The sequence below is a fragment of the Mesoplodon mirus genome (assembly GCF_964341445.2).
Source record: "Mesoplodon mirus genome assembly, chromosome: 2".
Lineage (NCBI taxonomy): Eukaryota > Metazoa > Chordata > Mammalia > Artiodactyla > Ziphiidae > Mesoplodon > Mesoplodon mirus.
Genome location: NC_138977.1, coordinates 148,731,638 through 148,752,963, shown reverse-complemented (window position 1 = coordinate 148,752,963; position 21,326 = coordinate 148,731,638).

The following is a 21,326-nucleotide window of genomic DNA, read 5'->3' as shown; positions in this document are numbered from 1 at the left end:
TTTAAATTAATTTTTGCCCTAATATCTTAAGTCAGTTATACAAATTCAAATGCGAACTGGAATTAGGTAAGTAAACCAAATGAGTAAATTTGGTCATATTTAAGAAATGAATAAACAGCTTAAATAATTAACTGTAAAATATATTTGGGGGAATACTTGGAGATTTTGAATATAGCCTCAGTATTAGATGGTATTAATGAATTATTGCTAAATTTTAGGTGTAATAATGAAATCATAGCTATATAGAAAAAATTCTTTTAGTTTTTTAAGAAAAGCACACTGAAGCATTTAGAGATGAATAGCATGATATCTGCATTTTACTTCAAAACATTTTGTCAACAAAGGTAACTAAGGATAAAAAAGAAAGGAATAAAGGGTGTTAGGCACTGCGATTAACTGAGGAGAAGTCTTATAAATTAGGAAGTCATTACTCAGCACTCTTCACATGAAGAAATGTAGGCCCAGTGTTGGCCAGATGTTCAATTTTTCAGGAGAAGCTATAAATCCAGATTTTTATATGAAACCACCTGCATTTTAAATGTTGGCACTTAATTAATCAATCTTTAAACATTCTTTATTCCAAACAAAACAGTCTTAAGACCCTTAAGAGATTTTTGGGGAATCTCTAGCCTCAGCTCATACACAAATGTGGGAGAAATGGGTTCTGGGATTTGGAAAGTGAGGAGATAAAAGCAACCTTCCAAGGAGAGGTGTTGAATGAATCACTATAAACTAGGAAGCAGACTTGAAATATTCAAGTAGTACATTCTCAAGACATGATCCCATGGAGAGATATGTTTCAGAAAGATGTTAATTTCAAGCCCTCTTTTCTCAAGAATCCTTATGGGTGGATATAAATATCAACCTATGTCTGTCCACTTTGAGATTTTATATGACCCCTAAGACCTTTGCCTAAATTTTGTAGTAGAAGTCTTCCAACAACTTCACTGAGTTTTATACTCTTCTGGTGGGATAAAATATAGAATGAATTAAATTTTATTAAGTGGCATAAAAAATATGACATTTATTAAAAGCATTTTGTTGTGTGATGCTCATAACAGAAAGGCAGAACAGAAGCAGAAAGATAGTCCTGATGGAGTTCCATATTTCATTTCCACTTTTTCTCAAAGCCAGTTTTTCATTGTCTTGATTGGCTTAAGTAAACTCTAACCCAAGATCTTCATTTTTAAGAAGTTAAAATATGTAGAGGACTAAAGGCATGAGATCATAGCTTCAGGGGCAGAGGCTGGGTTTGGGCTTAGAAAGACATTTTTTTTCACGTGTATTTATTTACTTTAAATGCAGAAAAAAAATAAGGTATGTTTAAATGCCTATAGGAAAGATTCAGTAGTAAAGAGGGAATTGTGAATCAAACTAAATCTGTTAACACTCTTTCTTAATTATGTAACTTACAAATAAGAAATGACTTAGACTTACAGTAATAATAGTTTATCTTTAATATATAGGTCTGTTTTATCAAAGTAATCATAAAAGAAAACATATTTTCCAAAAAAATGACTCTAAGTGTTCAAAATGAGGAATTTAAAGATTTGTTAACAACAAAGAACATATAATTTTAAATAGTAATCTTGGCATTCAGTGTTTTTTCCTTCGATCTTTAAATTAGTTTAAATTCTTTATGTAAGCAAAGAAATATGTTACTGGAATTACAATCTAATTTTATTGCAATTAGTAGTGTATTGCATGTTAAATCTAAATTAACCAATTTCCTCAAATTCACTTATTAAAAGTTTTGGGGGATTTATCTTTAACTTATCTTAATCTTTAGATAAAAAAGAAACACACACTAAAATTTTATTTAGCATGCTCTGCATGTGATCCTGACACCCTTAACTGATGTTAAATTCGCTAGAAATTTGGACACATTAGGAACAGTGGTGATGTCACAGTATTATTCTAAGGGGGAACTGAGCCATGTAAATAGCCTGAGTTAGGTTGAGTAGTTGGCAAAATCATCAATTTTTATTCCCAGTAAAATTCTGGTAAAATCCAATAAATTTACATTCTCAGAAAATGGATTTACGTTAGGAAATAAATACTACTTTGTATACTGACTATGAGGCTCAGGCTAACACTATAATAGAAAATAATCTCTATTTTGAAGATACTTCAGATAACAAAAGATAATTACCCTCATTGTTAGTTTTTTGTGGAATTCTTGTAAAGCAGGTGACCAGCATAAATGGCTCTTCCTATTCTCTTAAAGTCATTTGGCCACTTTAATTTCTCACCTGGAAATTATGTTTTTAGAATATTACTATGTCTTATCCCTTTATTTGCTTAGTTATGTTAAGTGACTATTTTAGATTTAAAATATGTCATTACTAAAGAAAGTGATTCACATGGAATTTCATTAGCAAGTAGGAGCATAATAAGATCCCATTTATTTTTATTAATATTATTTAATAAAATTTGTCTTGGCCTTTTTATTTCCTTTTGGCCAAAGATAGATTTTACAGAAAGTAGATCTATTATATTTAGTATATTTTAGTTAAGAGTCTATGGAAAGAGAATAAAGGTGAATTGTATTTGTTACTATACTTGTTTTCTATGCACTTTCAACTGAAAGACATCCATTTGTTAAATATGTACTTTATATTCTTTTACTAGTAGGTAAGTAAATGCTCAAACTTATTTTTTTAAATGTGTTATAAACAAACTTCTATTATGTTGATGGAATATACTAGATGCTACTTTTTAAATTTAAAATAAATCTAAGTACCTCTAATGTGTATATTGGCCAATTTGCAAGTATGATCTCCATGATGAGATTTTTCCAGGAAATGAGAGGTACATTATAATTTAAACGGAGTTGTAGATCTGGTTGATTTTAATTTGTGACCCAGAGGTCAATATTTACTGGGTGTAATAACCCTCCACTAATGGGGAAATTTGAGGCACATTTGTATAATGAGAAATCATAACTAGTTATGGTTCAGGATGATGATTTTTCTCTTTGCCTTTCTGATCTGCTGTGATTCTGCCTTCATTTTATAGACTTCATACCTCTAGCATTTAAGACATATCTTTACTATGCAAAGTTATAAAGCTAGTCTTTAATTTATAATAAAGTTTATAATGCCCACTATATTCAATGCAGGGTTACTGTTATATGCTTGCTATTTTTAAATGTATGTTTTTATTATCTTTCTTGTAACTCTTCTATTAGTATTTGCCTACTACTTTTTTCCTCAGGATTGTCTTTTAGATAATCAGATTTTCCTAGTTTTACTTATTTATTTTACTAAATTAAAATGCATATTTTCTAGATGGAAGAAAATTAGGAGCAGAGCTGTCCTCGTACAAAACTTTTTATTGCACATCAGGACAAAAATAAAATTTATTACAGGATTAGAAACTAGCATCTCCAAGTTAACTGAGAATTGCACATAGTGAAATGATGTAAAATCTGATCTTTATTCATCATTACCTGAATCAGAATTTAACCTTGAATTTAGAATAATGCAAATCAAAATATAGTCAAAACTAAAAAGTGAATGTAAAAGATTTTACTGTGTAGAAATGCTTTACTCATGAAAAACAACAATAATAAAGATAAGGATAATACACTTTTGAGCAATTATACTGGTACTTGGTAGATAATTACTCTATGTGATTATCATGCAGTCCTTTAATTATTCTTTGTTAACTACCTGGTGAAATAGATACTGTAATTATACCCATGTAAAAATGAGAAATCTGAGATTTAAAAAGATTAATTGGATCAAAGTCACTATTAAGTCAATTTAAGTCTTTGTGGCTTCAAATCCCATGTTCTATAAAACACTTTTCTTTGAATTGTTTTTTTTTTTTTTTTTTTTGACAATCTGTTCAGACCTACTGAATCAGAATGTCTGGCTGTGGCACATAATAATCTGCATTTTAATGTCTGCACTAGAATTCACTTTTCCTACATATGGAAGCCTGCAGAAGACAAGACGTACCAGTAAATAATTAATTCTGAGTCTACTTTACTTCAAACAATGTACTAATGAACAGGATTGTAGACAGCCCAACAGCAGAGTGGAGATAAACTGCCTGTTTTGGTAGAAAACTGCCTATTTTCAATGATAAATAAAATGGTGAAGCCTATTGACAGTACTTTTGTCGAACTTTGCCTCTTCTGATTCAGAATGAGTTCTCCATAACCTTAAACTGTGTATTTGGGCACTCTTTATTTATACCTCTGTCAACAATCTGGGTGAGGAAATGTTGGAAGGAAGAATAGCATGTGCTACAAAATTCCACCCCATTCGCAGTTACATGGAACGTTCCCTCAGTGTCCTTTAAGGAGATTTGTAGGTACCACTCTTGCTTTTAAATATATCACAGAGAGTTTGCAGTCATAATTAGAATTTCATTAATATCATCACTGCTTTCCTGGGTTTTAAACAGCTATAACAGGTGAAACAAATATGTTTACTTAAGGTCCTTGATATTTACATAAAACAATTTTTGTTCACCACTTAGTATTAAAAACAAACCCAGAAAAATGATCTATTTGGGGGGGAATTTAAAAGAAATTAAAATCTGAGTATATCAAAGTAGGAATTTAGATGTTGAGTGTTTGAAATATGGATGAAAGAAATATTAAATCTGTGTCAGGATTTTAAATAGCTTCAGAGAAATTGTTGAATTTTGGCTTATTGGAATCCTGAGAAAATATTCATATTATAAGGTAATACTCGGTAATTTATGGTAGCTTCAATATAAGTGGCTTTTCTAAGGGTGAAAATTACACATTAAAAACACAAAATCAAAAAATTGAGGTTACAAAAAATAATTTCCGTCTTGGGAGTTATACTTAAAATAACAGGCTATTCCCTATCTACCTACCTATAATGGCAATTGACTACTTCCCACTGACTGAAAAGGCTTCAGCCAAAGTAAATAATCCTTTCAGAAAAGACTAATTTGCTCAGCTTCTCAAGTCTTGCAGAGGAACCAGCACTAAAACAAAAACAAAATATTCTTGTATTTTGATATTACAAGAATAAAAAAGGTTCATTGTAGAATAGGTAAAGAAAATATAAGCAAAAGGAAAAAAAAATAAAAATTACCTATAGCCCACCAAATAGATGTGAACATCACTGCTTGGTGTATATTTATTCTCCCCTTTTCCCCTCTACCCTCCAGGACTGAAATCATAGTGATATTTGATAAATTCTAACCTTCACTTTACAGTCTGTCTCGTATCTTGCCATGTCATAAAATAGTCTTGTGTAACTCTATTTTTAATAGCATTATTCTACTCCCCAATGGAGATTTTTAGAAAAACAACAGTGATAAAATAGCTTATTGTTGAACATAACAACCACAGGTCATAGGGAATAAAATATAGGCTGTGGAACAGTGGGTCAACTTCTTCCAAGCTGAATAATCTGGGCTGTGCTATCTCATCTTCTCTGTACACTAGTTTCCTTAACTGAATATGTAGATAAATGTTTGGTGTCTCATGGAGTTGTTGTGAGCACTGGGTGAGTTAATAAATCTTAAGTACAGTGACAGGAACATGAAATAGCTCAATAAATATTAGGTGTTATGAAGACAATGATAATCATGTGATACCTTCCTAGAAGTAGAATTTCTGAGTCAAAGATAATGCATCATTATTAGAACTTTTGATGCCTGTCAAGAAGTTTCCAAGATTTTCCCAACAGAGTAAACAGATAGCTATCATATATCTATATATGATATCTGTTTGTGTATATGTGTATATATATATGTGTGTGTGTGTGTGTGTGTGTGTGTGTGTGTGTGTTTATTTTTTTCTCAGATCCGGAGTTCACAATCAAATTTGACATGGAAATTATCAACATTTATTTCAGAAGTTAAAAAACGAATACTCCTGGCACAGAACCTAGCTAAGTTTCTTGCTTAGTTCTTTATGTGTTATTTCAACTTGTTTATATCTTTGTGATGGTAAGCAATACAGGGTATTGTAATATTTGGATAGTTTTTTGTCTTATCCTCTACATCCATACATTATAACTTTATGTGCTGTCTCAATTGAAATGTACAAATAGCATATCAGTGTTGTCTTAATATTCATATTTAGTATATTTTTGAGATAAACAGTTGCTTCTTTTTTTAAGCTGCTTATCTTTAGAAATGTTTCTATTAGATGCTTGTTTCTGTTTTTTACTAATATATTAAATCTTTCTCTGCAGTATATTTTGCACCTTTTTTCATAGTTTGTTACTTTACTTATCCTGACATATTTCCCTTTCATTTCTTCTTCATAGAAATTGTGTATGGTATGAATGAATGTGTGTGTGTGTGTGTTTGTGTGTGTGTATGTGTTCAGTCAAATCTATAGGTCTATAAATTTATTAAATTTTTGTTTCTACAGTTGACATAAAATGAACATTTAAAAATTTTAATTAGATATGTGTAGAACATTAAATTATTATAAATTTGAAACTCAAAAACATTAATATCTTCTAACAGACTTCAAACCTGATTTGGCTTCCCTATTAAGCTCCATAAATTCTGCAGTAACTCTATAATTAATACATATCACACACATAATAAATGTCAGACATTCTGATAAGTAATTTGTATGAATTCTTTACTTCATTATCATAAGGAATAAGTATTCTATTAATTGCTTGTTTTTCAAATTAGGCATATAAAGTTTAAGTAGTACCCAGTTCCACAGATCTAGAGTTGGCAAGACTAGGCCTTCTTGCCCTCCTAACTGCTCTACAAGATGACCTCTTCTACACTACAGCACCCTGACACATTGGGAAACCAACATAAAACTAGTAAAAGGTGAGGAAATGGTGTAAGTACCAGGACTGTGGCGTTGGAAGAAGCCTTTGAGATAATTTGGCTCAAATGTTTCACTTTCTCCATGAGTGGACTGAGGTGAGGACTGCAGTGATTAAATATCTTGCCTGACATGTCATCTAGATAAGCATTCCAAGAATTTAAATTAGGGTTATTGCATGTAGATATAAGATATATTGGGCTGAAGTTTTTGTATCTGGAATTAAAATATCTGGATATATTTAAATTAATTGTATGACAATCTCTAGTTTTATTCTTTATGTTTATATACTTCTAATGTTAAAAATTGGCATTTTATCAATATTTGCTCAGGAATCTCTGTTATTGGCTCCTTTAAGGAAAGATACAAATAAGCTATCTAATATCTAAGATGATTATTAGCTTTATTAAACATAGGAAATGATCGAGATATTTGTTTGCTGTATATTGTTACCTATACCTATGCTCTATGCTGTGCAATATATTTGTTCACATATTTTCCCTCTGGCATTAGGTTTGTAAATAGTATTAATACAAACATTTTCCATAGATAACTCTTACTTCCAGATAGCTTAGTGCATGCACACACAGTAGCAGGCTTATTTTTCTTCCTTCTTTTAGAATCAGTACCATGGCTGTCAGCAGAGCCTACTGGAGGCTTTAAGAACATTCATTGCTTTTCAGAGCTGGAGGTGGAGAGAAAATATCAGCAAGGTCCTCAGCAGAACTGTTATTCTATATCTTTTTTATATACCTTGGTTCTCATATTAAGGGAATAATACATTTATAGGTAAACTAATAATATGTGTTCTGTGCCAGGGCAGAAAAAAGATTAAATGAAAGATGCAGTGAGTAGAGCCCAACTCCTTTCTGCTGCTGATGATGGCAAACAGCAAGTCTTCACTTCCCTACCTCTTTCAGCTTTCCCTTAGTTACAGCTCATTCTACCTACGATGTCATCTCCAGTTTGTTTCCAGGGCTAGCTCTGTGTAGTAATACAGAGCAGTGAACTGGAGAAACAAACACTGACTTCCTTATGGAAAGTTCCTTGAACTCTGGAAGAAATTCTAAATGTAAATACCACATTTGAATTACCTTCACACTCTTTTTCTCTATTCCATTTGATTTATCTTGAGTAAATAGGTACTTGGGAGGAAGAAAGAGAGATAGATTTGTCAGGATCAACATAGGTAAAACCAAGTACAGGCTGATTTATAATTCCCCTGAATTCAAGTCTCCGTTAGGACCTGCTCCTAATCCTGATTAGTCTGAATGGTATTTCCCCCCCAGTTTTTGTAGCCTCAAAACACATATTTGTCCATTTATTTTGATATGCTGTGTTTTTGATTCTTTGACTTCATATTTTTTGGACTTTTATTTCACTCTTGTTTTGTCTTTTCTCTTTACAACGCCCTCCCTTCCCATTCTCATAAACCTGTTCACTGGTTGGATCACCTTTTCCTGCCACAAACCCACTGCAGCTTTATTTAAAAGCTCTCCAAGGACATTCTTACAAAGAACTGCACAACTTGGCTGAGGTTGGAATATTTGTAGCATACAAACAAATCAATGTTAATTCACTTTACTAACATTTATTGAATGTTTATCTATACACTAAGCACTGTTCTAGGTGTTAGGAAATTAAAAAGAATAGATACTGTCTCTGCTTTGGGAACCCCAATCTCCTTGGTGTCTTCCTAACAACAAAAAAGAATGGGCACTCATAGGGTCTCCGTAGGGAAATGGATATTCCCGAAGATAAAAATTAAACTTATTTATTTAAAAGGAAGATAGAAACAAACATGATGGACAAAAGGACATTTCACTCAGAGTTTAGAGATTATTTTAAGTGCAGATGTGAGTCGATTCAAGAGAACCTGTCTGCCATAGCCATCTTATGAATATGCTTATTTGAAGACAGTAAAAGATGTACTTGTATATATTATAAGTGCCCACATGTAAATTTTTTAAAATCACATTCATTCATTCTATAAGAAGAAGGACTCAAGTCTTCATGAAGCTAGAACATTAAAAAGGTACAACGTGCTGGACTTCCCTGGTGGCGCAGTGGTTGAGAGTCCGCCTGCCGCTGCAGGGGACACGGGTTCGTGCCCCTGTCCAGGAAGATCCCACATACCGCGGAGCGGCTAGGCCCGTGAGCCATGGCCGCTGAGCCTGCGCGTCCAGAGCCTGTGCTCCGCACCAGGAGAGCCCACAACAGCGAGAGGCCCGCGTACCACACACACACACACACACACACACACACACACACACACACACACACAAAGGTACAACGTGCTAAATGAAAGCAAAAGAAATATGGACATTTAAAAAATGTATACACTTAATTGTATTTTATGGCAATTCTTCACAATGAACATTTTTACTTCAAGCCAAAAGTAGGTGTGGAAAAGTCTGCAGATATTCACAGAAGTTCCCTTTTCCTCTTCTTTGTTTTTAAGTGAATGTGTCAAGAAGAATAACTAAGAGAGGGAATTTGAGGAGTTAATATGGCAATTTGATCAATAGGCATTATGCCAAAATAGCACTTTGTGTGAACAACTGAAGAAGAACCAATAAACTCAAACAACAGGGACGGCTGAAAGCCAAGGAAGGTAGAAATTTTATTTTGGAACGTATAACCATGACATTGTTACTGGAGGAGCAGCAGGCTTAACTGATTATGCTTTTGTGCAATCAGTAGATGTGGTGGTTTAATTTGAAGTAAAAGCACAAAGTCAGCCTGAGGTTAGCAGAGTGGATTTTAGGCTCTCTCCCAAGTTCTAATACTACGAATAAATGGTGTGTGCTAAGTGGGAGAAACAGCAAGGATAATGCCTTTAACAGACAGAAAAAAAAAATGTTTTTGAGATCACCTTCCCATGCAGAAAACAATCATTATTGGGGAGTGTCCATCTAAAACTACGATTCAAGATTAAATTTATGTAAAATCACTGAAGAAGGGGGAATTTATTTCTAAGGTCTCCAGCCTCCTCTGTGTAATTCTAAATGTCCCGAAGTGCTATACACTTGAACAAAAAAGAACATTTTTGTCACAGACTATTTGATACAGTTAATATGAGGTACCTAAGAGATGCGAAGGACAACTCAAAATGGAAAAAAAGCAAGTACTAACTAAGGAGACACCCCCAACCCTACCTCAAGCTTGTGTCTCACGCCAACTCTCAGAGCCTCCTTATTCCCTCCTGATGAGTAGAGACCATGGGAAGAGAATTTTTTTTTGCATAATTATTCAAACACTGGAAGAATAACTGTTAACAAAATATTAAGAAATATGTGTGGAGCACAGGCTCCGGGCGCGCAGGCTCAGCAGCCATGGCCCACAGGCCCAGCCGCTCCACGGAACGTGGGATCCTCCCGGACCGGCTCACGAACCCGCGTTCCCTGCATCGGCAGGCATACTCTCAACCACTGCGCCAACAGGGAAGCCCTGTGTGGCTTTTTAAAAATTATTTTAGTGTGAAGAATTTTGATGTTAGAAGTACTTTCACAAAAGCTAGTAACATAAGAAGAGAAAAATGCAACATTAACTATTGTAGCCTTTTTTTAGATAAACTAGGTAAAATATTTGCTGTATATGTTGGAGGGTTTATATCCTTTATATAACAAAAGTGTTCATAACTTAACATAAGCAGGAACCCAAGAGCAAATAAGAAACAAAAATGCACAGTTATTATTATTTTTTTACCAAAAAAGAAAGGTAAATGAAGACTTATGGGTAATTAAAATAAGATGTTCCAAGTCAAGCACATTTTTTAAACATGAGATTTTTTTAAACATCAGATTGCCAACTCTGAAAGAATCTTTAACAACAAGATGTAGTGTTGATTTAAAAAATCAAGTTTATAGGACAATATTAATAGCTCTCAGTAAATATGAAAATATCTCAATTATAGAAGGTCACACAATTATAAGTATGCATGTTTGAAATTCAAATTTGTAATCTATTTCTATCTATCTATCTATCTATCTATCTCCCTATCTAATCTATCTTCCTAATGATCAGGATGGGTAAACATCATACTCTATGTTGACAATATTTACACCAAAATAATCAGTACACACTACAAATCAGGGTCTCTCTCTCTCTCCTTAATCTATAGAGATGACTGTTAAATACTTATCAGCACACCACAGGTTGGAACCATTATAATTGGTTTAGACACATCAGGATTTATCCCTGAGCAGTGAGCTATATGTGAGGGATACTATTAGTAAAGTCAAGGTTCTTAGCAATTTAAAATGGTAAATGAGTCTTAAACAGTCAGTGAACAGTACCTGCTATTGTATTACAAAAGTCAAGAACAGTGATAATTTCAATGTAAGTTCACACATTTGAATTACCATATTCAGTTCTTGAGGATCCATTTTAAATGTTATACTGATTAACTAGGGGACTCAGATGAAGAAAAAAAAGATGCAGTGTCTGGAATCTGTGACACATAAATGATTATGCAAGGATATGTGAATGCTTAGAACGAAACCAGGAAAGTATCAAAGAGGAAATAGTATATTCCTCAATACTCAAGGATCCATCTTTTGGAAAAATGCTTTGGCCTTTTCTAAAGAGCAGGGTTGGAATGTGCACGTACACATTCATGGAAACCAAGCTATGTTCTTGATAACTTAGGTGTGATTAACAGAATAATTATAATGGACTTGACTACTTCTAACTCATTAGAAATGTTTGGTTTTTTAAACATGTATAATTTAATAACCACCATCTCTTATTATATTTTTGAAGACATAATACCATCTTTAAACTAAATAAGAAAAAAAGCATAACTTAACTTCATAAATCTCTTTATAATCCTATTTTCAACTCCTGTAATTATTCACATTAATAATTCAATGCATGAGAAAATAATCTTTACACTGTTATAAAAACACATTAGTCCCCACACTTTCTTGTGTAACCCAGTTCCATGTTTCCTATGACTGAATATTTTGGATATTAACACCAAGGAACATTGCAGGTTAGAAGCAAGCATATTTTTACATAGTGTTCCTGTCAGCCCAGTGAGAGAAACAAAAATGCTTTAGTATAATCATTACTTCACAAAGAAACAAATGCCACATTCAGGACCAGGAAGGCAGTTCTTTATCCCAGCTTCTCATTAGCTTTTCCTTTGCATTCTCATAGCAGTAATAGCAAATGCTGAAATCTGTTCTCCCTTATTTTGTTTTCAGTGTCTGTCACGCCACTTTTGTGAGAAAGTGAGGCAAATGAAAAGCACAAGCCATAAACATATAGTCTTGCTTTGTAACAAAATAACATCATAACTTCCACTTATTATTACTCACATTGTGCCATACAAATTGCTCACATTTTGACTAAGCAAAAATACATTTCCATTTATTTGTTTAAATCACAAGCAAAAGGCAAAATGTATATGATTTATAGAGGGGTAGTCAAAGCAGGCCATTGTAATTAAGGAAGCCCCCTATAGGATGTGAATTTTGACTTAAGTAATAATTATTGAAGATCAGCTTAATACTAGCGTGCTATCCTAACTCATTACCCTGTTGCTTAACCCTTTGACCAACCAGCGAGCAACATACTCTCTAAATATAGATGATAAAACTGGAGCTCAGGGCTTCCCTGGTGGCGCAGTGGTTGAGAGTCTGCCTGCCAACGCAGAGAACACGGGTTCGTGTCCCGGTCCGGAAAGATCCCACATGCCGCGGAGCAGCTGGGCCCGTGAGACATGGCCACTGAGCCTGTGCGTCCAGAGCCTGTGCTCCACAACGGGAGAGGCCGCAACACTGAGAGGCCAGCGTACCGCAAAAAAAAAAAAAAAGATAGATTGAGTGGATGGGGAACATACACTTGGGAATACTTTTCACTCTGCTTTTTCTTTATCTTTATGCTGTATACATTTTTTGCCCTCAGGGGAGGGTTTTTCGCATCTGCCTACAGCTTCCCTCCCTCTTTCTATGGAGAGTGGCTTCTGAATTGCTTTTCAGAGGATGCATATTATCAGATTACCTGTCCTCATTCTAACTCCCTGATATAAGGAAATTCCACCTATCACTATTATAATGAATCTCTACTTTAAAAAAGAAAAAAAAAGAATTAGAGATGCCATTCACATTTAATAACTAAAAAGATATTTATCCCAAGTTTCAAAAAATGAAAAAAATATAGTTCATAGTGAATATAAAAGAATATTAAAACTGTTTCCATTATAAATGTGATTGCTAATGGATAAAGATGTGAAAAAAAAAGGAATCAAACTGTTAAAAAGATTTTGTGTTACATATAATTCAGTTCTGTATATCAGTTAAGAAATTAAGAACTTTGATTCTCAAAATAAAATTGAGATCTATTTTGTTAGGCTACTCTGACCAATGATAGGATACTATTTAGAATATTACTACTAGTTCTGGGACTGAGCAACACAGATTTATAGAGAATTGGAAGTATTTGAAGGAAAGTAATAATGATGCCTTTATTTTTAAATTTAATTTCTTCATAAGATGGCATCATCAATTACAGAAAAAGAACCAAAAAAAAAAAAATGTGTGATTTAAGTGCATTTAAGTACTTCTTTAAGTACATGAATATTCATGGCCTATTGACTCTAAAACATGTACACCCAAGAGGAGTTTCAATATCGGTATTAGAAGAAAATACAATATTAGAACTTTTATCACATTTATTTTGTCTTATCCAGTTATTCTTTCAATTATTATCTACATGTAATATGTATATCATATGTTGATATAATAATATAGGTATATAATTTATAAATAAATAACTGAACATTTGTTCAAATGTAAGTTAATATTTAACCAGTTATAAAGTTAGGAGAGATCACTGCTATAGAAAATCTCCTTTACACACTACCTAGGGCACAGAAAACTCAAGGGAACTCTAGAAAATGTTAATTGTGCAGGAATTAAGCTGAATTTAATCAATGAAAATGATGGATAAACCATTTACTTCTATGGAGAAAGAAGAGAGAGATGAACATTTCTTTAATTTTTAAATGATATTATAAATATGATTTCATTATATATGATTTGGCAAATCACACACCATGAATATGATTTCATGATATATGAAAGCAAAACCCAATAGCCATGAAAAGGTTAATTAAATATATGATCAGATTTTTCTGGTGAATTTTCTTTTTTTTCTTTTTTTTTCTTTTTTTTTTTTTTTTTTTTTTTGCGGTACGCGGGCCTCTCACTGTTGTGGCCTCTCCCGTTGTGCAGCACAGGCTCTGGACGTGCAGGCTCAGCAGCCATGGCTCACGGGCCCAGCCGCTCCACGGCATGTGGGATCTTCCCGGATCGGGGCATGAACCCGTGTCCCCTGCATTGGCAGGCAGACTCTCAACCACTGCGCCACCAGGGAAGCCTTCTTGTTTTTTTTAAAGTAAGAAATTAGGCCAGTTTCATCTTTTTAATATGACTTATTTGTGACAATGCCAGGTCCGCTCATAGGAAAAAGGTAGGATAATTTATGAGGTTGCTTTGCACGTTCAAAAACCTTTTTTTCTATTTTAAAAATATGAATAGAATGCTATTACTCAGTCTTAATTTGCTCTTCTTAGTTCTTTGAATGAGTCTTTTTAAAAATCGATGTTTCTATGTCTATGTCTTCCTAAGTAAAGCTGAATAGTTCTTCCTATCAAGTGCTAGAATCTTGGCAGAATTAATTTACAATTATTACCTTTGAGACCTGGAAAGAGTCATGAATAGGCTTGCTAAGGTTGAATTAGATTATTCCTAACTCATCAACTGATCATACTAATTATATTTAGCTTATATTTCTTTTATGAAGATTCTTATTTGCCAGTTTTTGTATATATTTTAGGAAGTTGTATTGATTATAGACATTATAGATAGGTCAAGCAAATGTATTCTACTGTACAATAGGAGTAGCTGCCCTCATTTACCACTGGGAAGTGGCTTCTGTAATCACAAAGAAACAGCTGACAGTCATAGGTATGACCTTTATTACTTTAAATGCTTAAAGCATAGACTGTTTAAAGAAAAATATAAATTTTTGAATATATTTCATTTCAAAAATACGTTTACATTGAGGGTAAATAGAAGATTACCCAAATTAAATTTACACTTTCTAAAACAGGGAGAAAAGGAGGAAAGCATTGTAGAGATAAAGTTGTGACTTTACATTTTAGGGTATGCTTTATGTTGCAAGATGTGCATATATTCATTAGCCCAACCATGACTTCAGGGCAGGAGCCAAACTTTCAGTGCACTGAAAAATGAAGTCTTAGAAATGTCACTTGTAGTGCATTTCCTCTTCTTTCCCTTCCTTCTTTTTCTATAGAAAAACTGATAAAAGATATTTGTGAAACACCCTAACAAATGCCATTTGTAGATGATTTATATTACAAAAAATAATAAAAATATTTCAGTATCAAACAGATTATGGTCATACTAAGTACATTTTGTGCATTATTCTATTTTTTTTCCTGAGCCATAAATATCAGAATACAAATTCACTAGCTTTTTGAGAAGTTATAAAACTGAATAGCATTCATTAGAGAGTTTAATGTCAGGGATTAGATTACCACTTGTGATTAACAGTTTAGACTAATTCTGCATAGATAACTAGATTGCCCTCCACACAGTATTTCCAGGAGGTCACAACAATCTCTTTACATTTCTAAGATGTCCCCAAAGATACTACATCAAAGATCATTCAGCAATGTAGCATATGAAAAGTTAAATCTTGACTTCTAGAGTTAGCGTTTCTCATTATCACTATTAGTGTGAAAGAGTCAATCATTTACTGCTTAATTCAAGGCTATCAAACTTTCTCAGCCAAATTAACAATGTCACTTTTGGACAACAGCAGTCTTATTCGTAGGCCTCACATTGGTTCCTTTGAAAAGCTTATTAATATGCATTCCTTCAATACATCCATATCCTACTCTCCTTTTCTGAGACCAGCAAAATTTCTAGGTATTTTTCTTGAGGTTATTTATTGTGTAAGTGATGTTTCATACTTAAAATCAAGAATTAGAAATCTATTTATCTATTAATTCATTTAATTAAGAATTATTTTAGTATCTACATTATATGTATTACACTGCACAAGGCAAACGGAAACATGTAAGACCCTAGTAATGACCCCACTGACAGGCATTTTTAAAATCCAGTCACAGAGAGAAGACGTGTATCAGTAAACAACTTGTATCTAACTCAATATGTCAATTATCTGATCATAAAATAGTCAATATGTGTGAAAAAATTCAAATATTTGCATAGAGAGCTGAAGCAGCTTGAAGGACATTTTATAAAAGGATTTGACAAAATTTAGCCCATTTATTTGACAATTTTAGATATTCAATAAATGTTTATTAATTGGAATTGAATCCTCACCCCCAGTGCCTTAATTGTCCAGAGTTCACAGAATACCCTGTTTTTTCCCATTATATTTCAGGAACATAGGGCAAATTACACATGCCTGGCTGTTGAATATGCTGAAAACAGCTTTGCTAATCAGATATGGCCACGTTCCAAACATTCACTTGACATTTACCCTGCAGGACTATAACTTTCACCTTTCCCAGGTGAGTGACATTCACGATGTAATTGGGCATTTAATTTTCTGAGCTCATACTATTTTTTAATGTGGCCCTATGAACAGAATAACACAGAAATAAATGTATTTTTGCAAGTTCCACTTTCAGTGTTATTAGATATATCTGTAAATAAAAATGTTATCTTTGTAGGCAAGTTAGCCTTTGCATTTCTGTACTTAAATCTGCAAATTAACACCGTTTTGAAACTCTATAGTATCCTTCTTTCCATTAGAAATATGCCTGAAGGCTGCCAAGTGATTGGAACATCCAATATGCCTAATAAATAATAGATGTTCCTATTGACTATGGTTAATGTGGGCCTAGTCTTCCTTCAGGATATGGAAAAACATTCAATTATTAATTTTAAAATGATATTTGAGAAATAAACAGTCTTTTAGGTTTAATCAGAGAATCTTAGAAGATCTATTGTTAAAAGACTATATTATTATTATTATTTTATTTTATTATTATTAATTTTTTTTTTGCGGTACACGGGCCTCTCACTGCTGTGGCCTCTCCAGTTGCAGAGCACAGGCTCCAGACGCGCAGGCTCAGCGGCCATGGCTCACGGGCCCAGCCGCTCTGCGGCATGTGGGATCTTCCCAGACCGGGGCACGAACCAGTGTCCCCTGCATCGGCAGGCGGACTCTCAACCACTGCGCCAGCAGGGAAGCCCCCTATAAGTCTTTTAATTCATGCAGCCATAAGGCTAGAGCTGCCAAAATCCATATGTAAAGTCCTAATTGGTTGTTTGCCAATTTGTAATTGTTAGTAGGATTTACTGTCTCACAAGGTTTTAGAAACAAAATTGAGGGTAAGATAGAGGGGGGTACTAAGAATTTGAAGGGAACTCTTGGTAATTCATCTCCCAAAACCCGTGGGGGATTGCCAACTGAAGGGCTGATTCCTTATTATTCAGGAATGGTTTCTTGCATTCCTTGAAGTTTGTTCAATAACTTAATGTAAGCAAATTACATGTGTGGCAAAGCCCATTTTCCTTCTTCCAAATATCTCACTTTCTAGCCTTTCTCTTCCAAAGCTGCCCCATTACCTCTGTACACACAACTAGAGTCAGGATCTCAGCGCTCTGATGGGCGAATTATAAAGTTACAAGCAAAAGTAGAAGACTTGCCTCACAAAAGTATTTCAAGACTTTTTTTATATACACAAAATTTGGACAAATATATGTGGGAATGGATTTTGGAAGTATAGGCAAAGAACATAATTTTAGATGGAGGTAAATTTATAGATATGGTTGGACTTACATGTCATTCTGTATTCAAATATACTAAAACACTATTACTAACATGAAATAATTATAACAGTTATAGCTAACATTTATTAATTATTTCTGTGGGGCACTTTAAAAATATTTTTTTTATTTTACATGCTGTAAAGTCCACTTATTTTGTTATATGGTTCATTTGACTTTGACAAATGCAGAATCAGGTAAATACCACCACACTAAAGATATAGATCAATTTTAATATCCCCCAAAAGTCCCTTGTGATTCCCCTTTGTAGTCAACCCATCCCCACACTCCTAACCCATGGTAACTACCCAATGGTTCGATAGTTTTGCCTTTTCCAGAATGTCAGATAAATGTAATCATACAATATGTAGCCTTTTGTGTCTGGCTTCCTTCACTAGCATGATAAATTATATTGTTGCATCTATCAATATTGAATTACACAAATTACTAGATTTTCTTTTTTAATATCTTCACTAGTTGAAGGAAATTTAAATTGTTTCCAGGTTTCGGCAATTATGAATAAAGCTACTATCAACAGTTACATGCAGGTTTTTGTAAACATAGTTTTTCCTCTTAGTTAAATACTTAGCAGTAGGATTTCTACATCATGTTGTAAATACGTGCTTAATAAGAAACTGTAAAACTGTTTTCCATTTAATGTAATTGCTGATATGATTGGATTTAAGTCTTTATTTGTATTGGTTACTTGTTGTTTGCCCTTCTTTTTTTCCCTCTACTCCACTTTCTTTCTGTGTTTGGATTATTTAATTTTTTTTTTAGTAATCCGTTTTATCTCTTGGATTTCAAGCTCTATCTCTTTGTATTATTCTTCTTTGTGTGATTGTGTAGATTGTTGTATCTAACCCTCTACTGTCTACCTAGAGTTTATATTTACCACTTCAAATAAAATATATGAAACTTACAACCATATAATCCCTTTCCCCTGCCTAAATAGTGTTACAGTAGACATATGTACTACATCTGCATACACTGAAAATGTCACTAGAAAATATAATTTTGTTTCACCAGTAAGAGTAGAAAAATAGTATATAGTATTTACCTAGATATTTGTCATTTCTTTTGCTTTTCATCTCTGAAGTTCCAACTTTCCCTCTGATAGCTTCTCTTTAGCCTAAAGAACTTAGATTAGTATTTCTTTCAGAGCAGGTCTGTTGTTGACAAATTCTCTTAGTTTTTTTTTTTTTTTTTTTTTTTTTTTTTTTTTTTTTTTTGCGGTATGCGGGCCTCTCACTGTTGTGGCCTCTCCCGTTGCGGATCACAGGCTCCAGATGTGCAGGCTCAGCGGCCACAGCTCACGGGCCCAGCCATTCCGTGGCACGTGGGATCCTCCTGGACCAGGGCATGAACCCGTGTCCCCCTCCCAACCACTGCGCCACCAGGGAAGCCCTCTCTTAGTTTTTATGCTTCTGAAAATGTCCTTTCTTATCCTTTCATGCCTGAAGGATATAGAATTCTTGGTTGATACTTATTTTCTTTCAACTAAAGATATCCTCACACTTCATAGTTTCCAACAGGAAACTGCAATCATTCTAACACTTGTTCCTCTATATGAACTGTATCATTTTTTTTTCTGACTACTTTCATTTTTTCCCCCTTAGTTTTGATTTTCAGCAGTTTACTTATGATGTAACTGGGTGTAGTTTTATTTGAGTTTACTGTGTTTGGACTTTTCTGTTCTTTGAATGTATAATTTTCCCCCAAATTGGGAAGTTTTGAGTCATTTCTTCAAATATTTTTCAGCACCCTTCTCCTCTCCTGCTGGGACTGTGATCATGCAAATGCCATTTAACTTCATTTATCTTCAAATTAACCATTGCTTTCCTCTGTCATCTCCATTCTATTAGGCTATTCAGCTTATCCAAAAATGTTATTATTTCAGATATTATATTTTTCAGTTAAAAATTTCCATCATGTTCTTTTTTTATAGTTTCTACTTCTCTGCTGAGAACTTCTATCCTTCTATTCAATTCAAGCATGTTTATATTTATCTCACATTAATTGATTATAACAGCTACTTTAAAGACCTTGTCATCATGGGGTTTGCATTTGTTGATTGTATTTTCTCTAGAGAATTGTCAAGAGCTGAACTGGAGAGTGTGGAGCTGCCAGGTGTCTAGAACTTCAATTAAAACAACAAGCAAAATGAAGGTAACAGTCAAGCCTTTAATCACTTATTGCTATGCTGTAAACAAAGAGGCCAAACAGGAAAAAGCATTGGTTTTCCCAGTGTTCCATTTTCCCACACAGAAAAGCACTGGGTGAGGGGCAAGTGGACCAGCTCAGACCTGGGGATTCTTTTCCCTGCTAGGGAGTCCCAAACAAAGGCTCATGCCCTTTTATGGACTGGAAAGAAGGGAGAGGAGAAGGTCCAGAAGTGGAAAAGTACTGAGTCAGAGATGAGAAGATATTTTCAAAGCTCTACTTCCTCCTCCAGATAAGTAGATCCTGGCAGAGGTACTAGGGAAAGACCTTGGCTCAGGACTCCCTTACCCCCAATACACTCATAAGGAGGCCTCAAAATGGCAGCATCTGGGTTCAGAATGCAGCTATGTTCAAGGCCATGGGCTGTTAGCTCCTGAGTCCTTGATTGCAATTCCTTTCAAAGACTTCAATGTACTCACTGTGCACAAAGTCTGGTATAGGGAGGGTAGTTTTCTCCAGTGAGAACTTCCAGGTAAAGCCTTTGTAATTGGCTAGGGTTAGGCTTGAAAAACCATACATAGGATTTGGCCTGGACCCAGACTCTTCAATTTTCCTGTATGTTTAGCAGTTTTGTTTGTCTGTTTGTTTTTTATTTTTATTTTTTTTAGAGTTTTATTTTATATTGGAGTATAGTTGATTAACAATGTTGTAAAGTTGTATTAGTTTCAGGTGTACAGCAAAGTGATTCAGTTATACATATATATGTATCTATTCTTCTTCAAATTCTTTTCTCATTTAGGTTGTTACATAATATTGAGCAGAGTTCCCTGTTTCTTAATGTTGAGTCATTTTTATTTGTGTCTGGAACATATTGAGTATTATAACAACATAAGTCTCTGATACTATTTGCTTTTCTAGAGGCCATTGATAAATTTATTTTGCTTTTGTTTTGCAGGCTTCCCAGATATAAAACATTTCTTTCATTGCACAACGTTTTAGTAGAAAGGGCTACTTTAGAGGCTGTTTGCTTTAATGAATGACTGAAACTTTGATTCAGTAGTGACAGAATGGTGATGTACATAAAGTTCCAGATATTGCTTGATATAATATAGAGGAAAAAAATCATAAGATGTAAGGAAATATGGATGTGGAAGTATGTTTAATATGTACGATCTTTTTTAAGCACTTTAAGTTTTCTTGAATAGATCTACAAAATTATCTTTATCAAAGATTGAGAATATATTTGTAAAAATGAGTTCTAGCTCAGATGGGGTCACTGGTGAATCCTACCAAACATTTAAGGAAGAAATCATACAAATTCTCTAAAATATCTTTAAGAAGATAGAAGCAGAGGGAGTATTTCCTAACTCATTCTTTGAGATCAGCATTACCCTAACACAAAGAAACAGACAAAAAATACTGAAAGGAAAGAAAACTATAAACCAATATCTCTCATGAATATAGATGCAAAATTTAACAAAAATTTTTTAAAACAAATCCATAAAACTATAAAAAATATACACCACAACCAA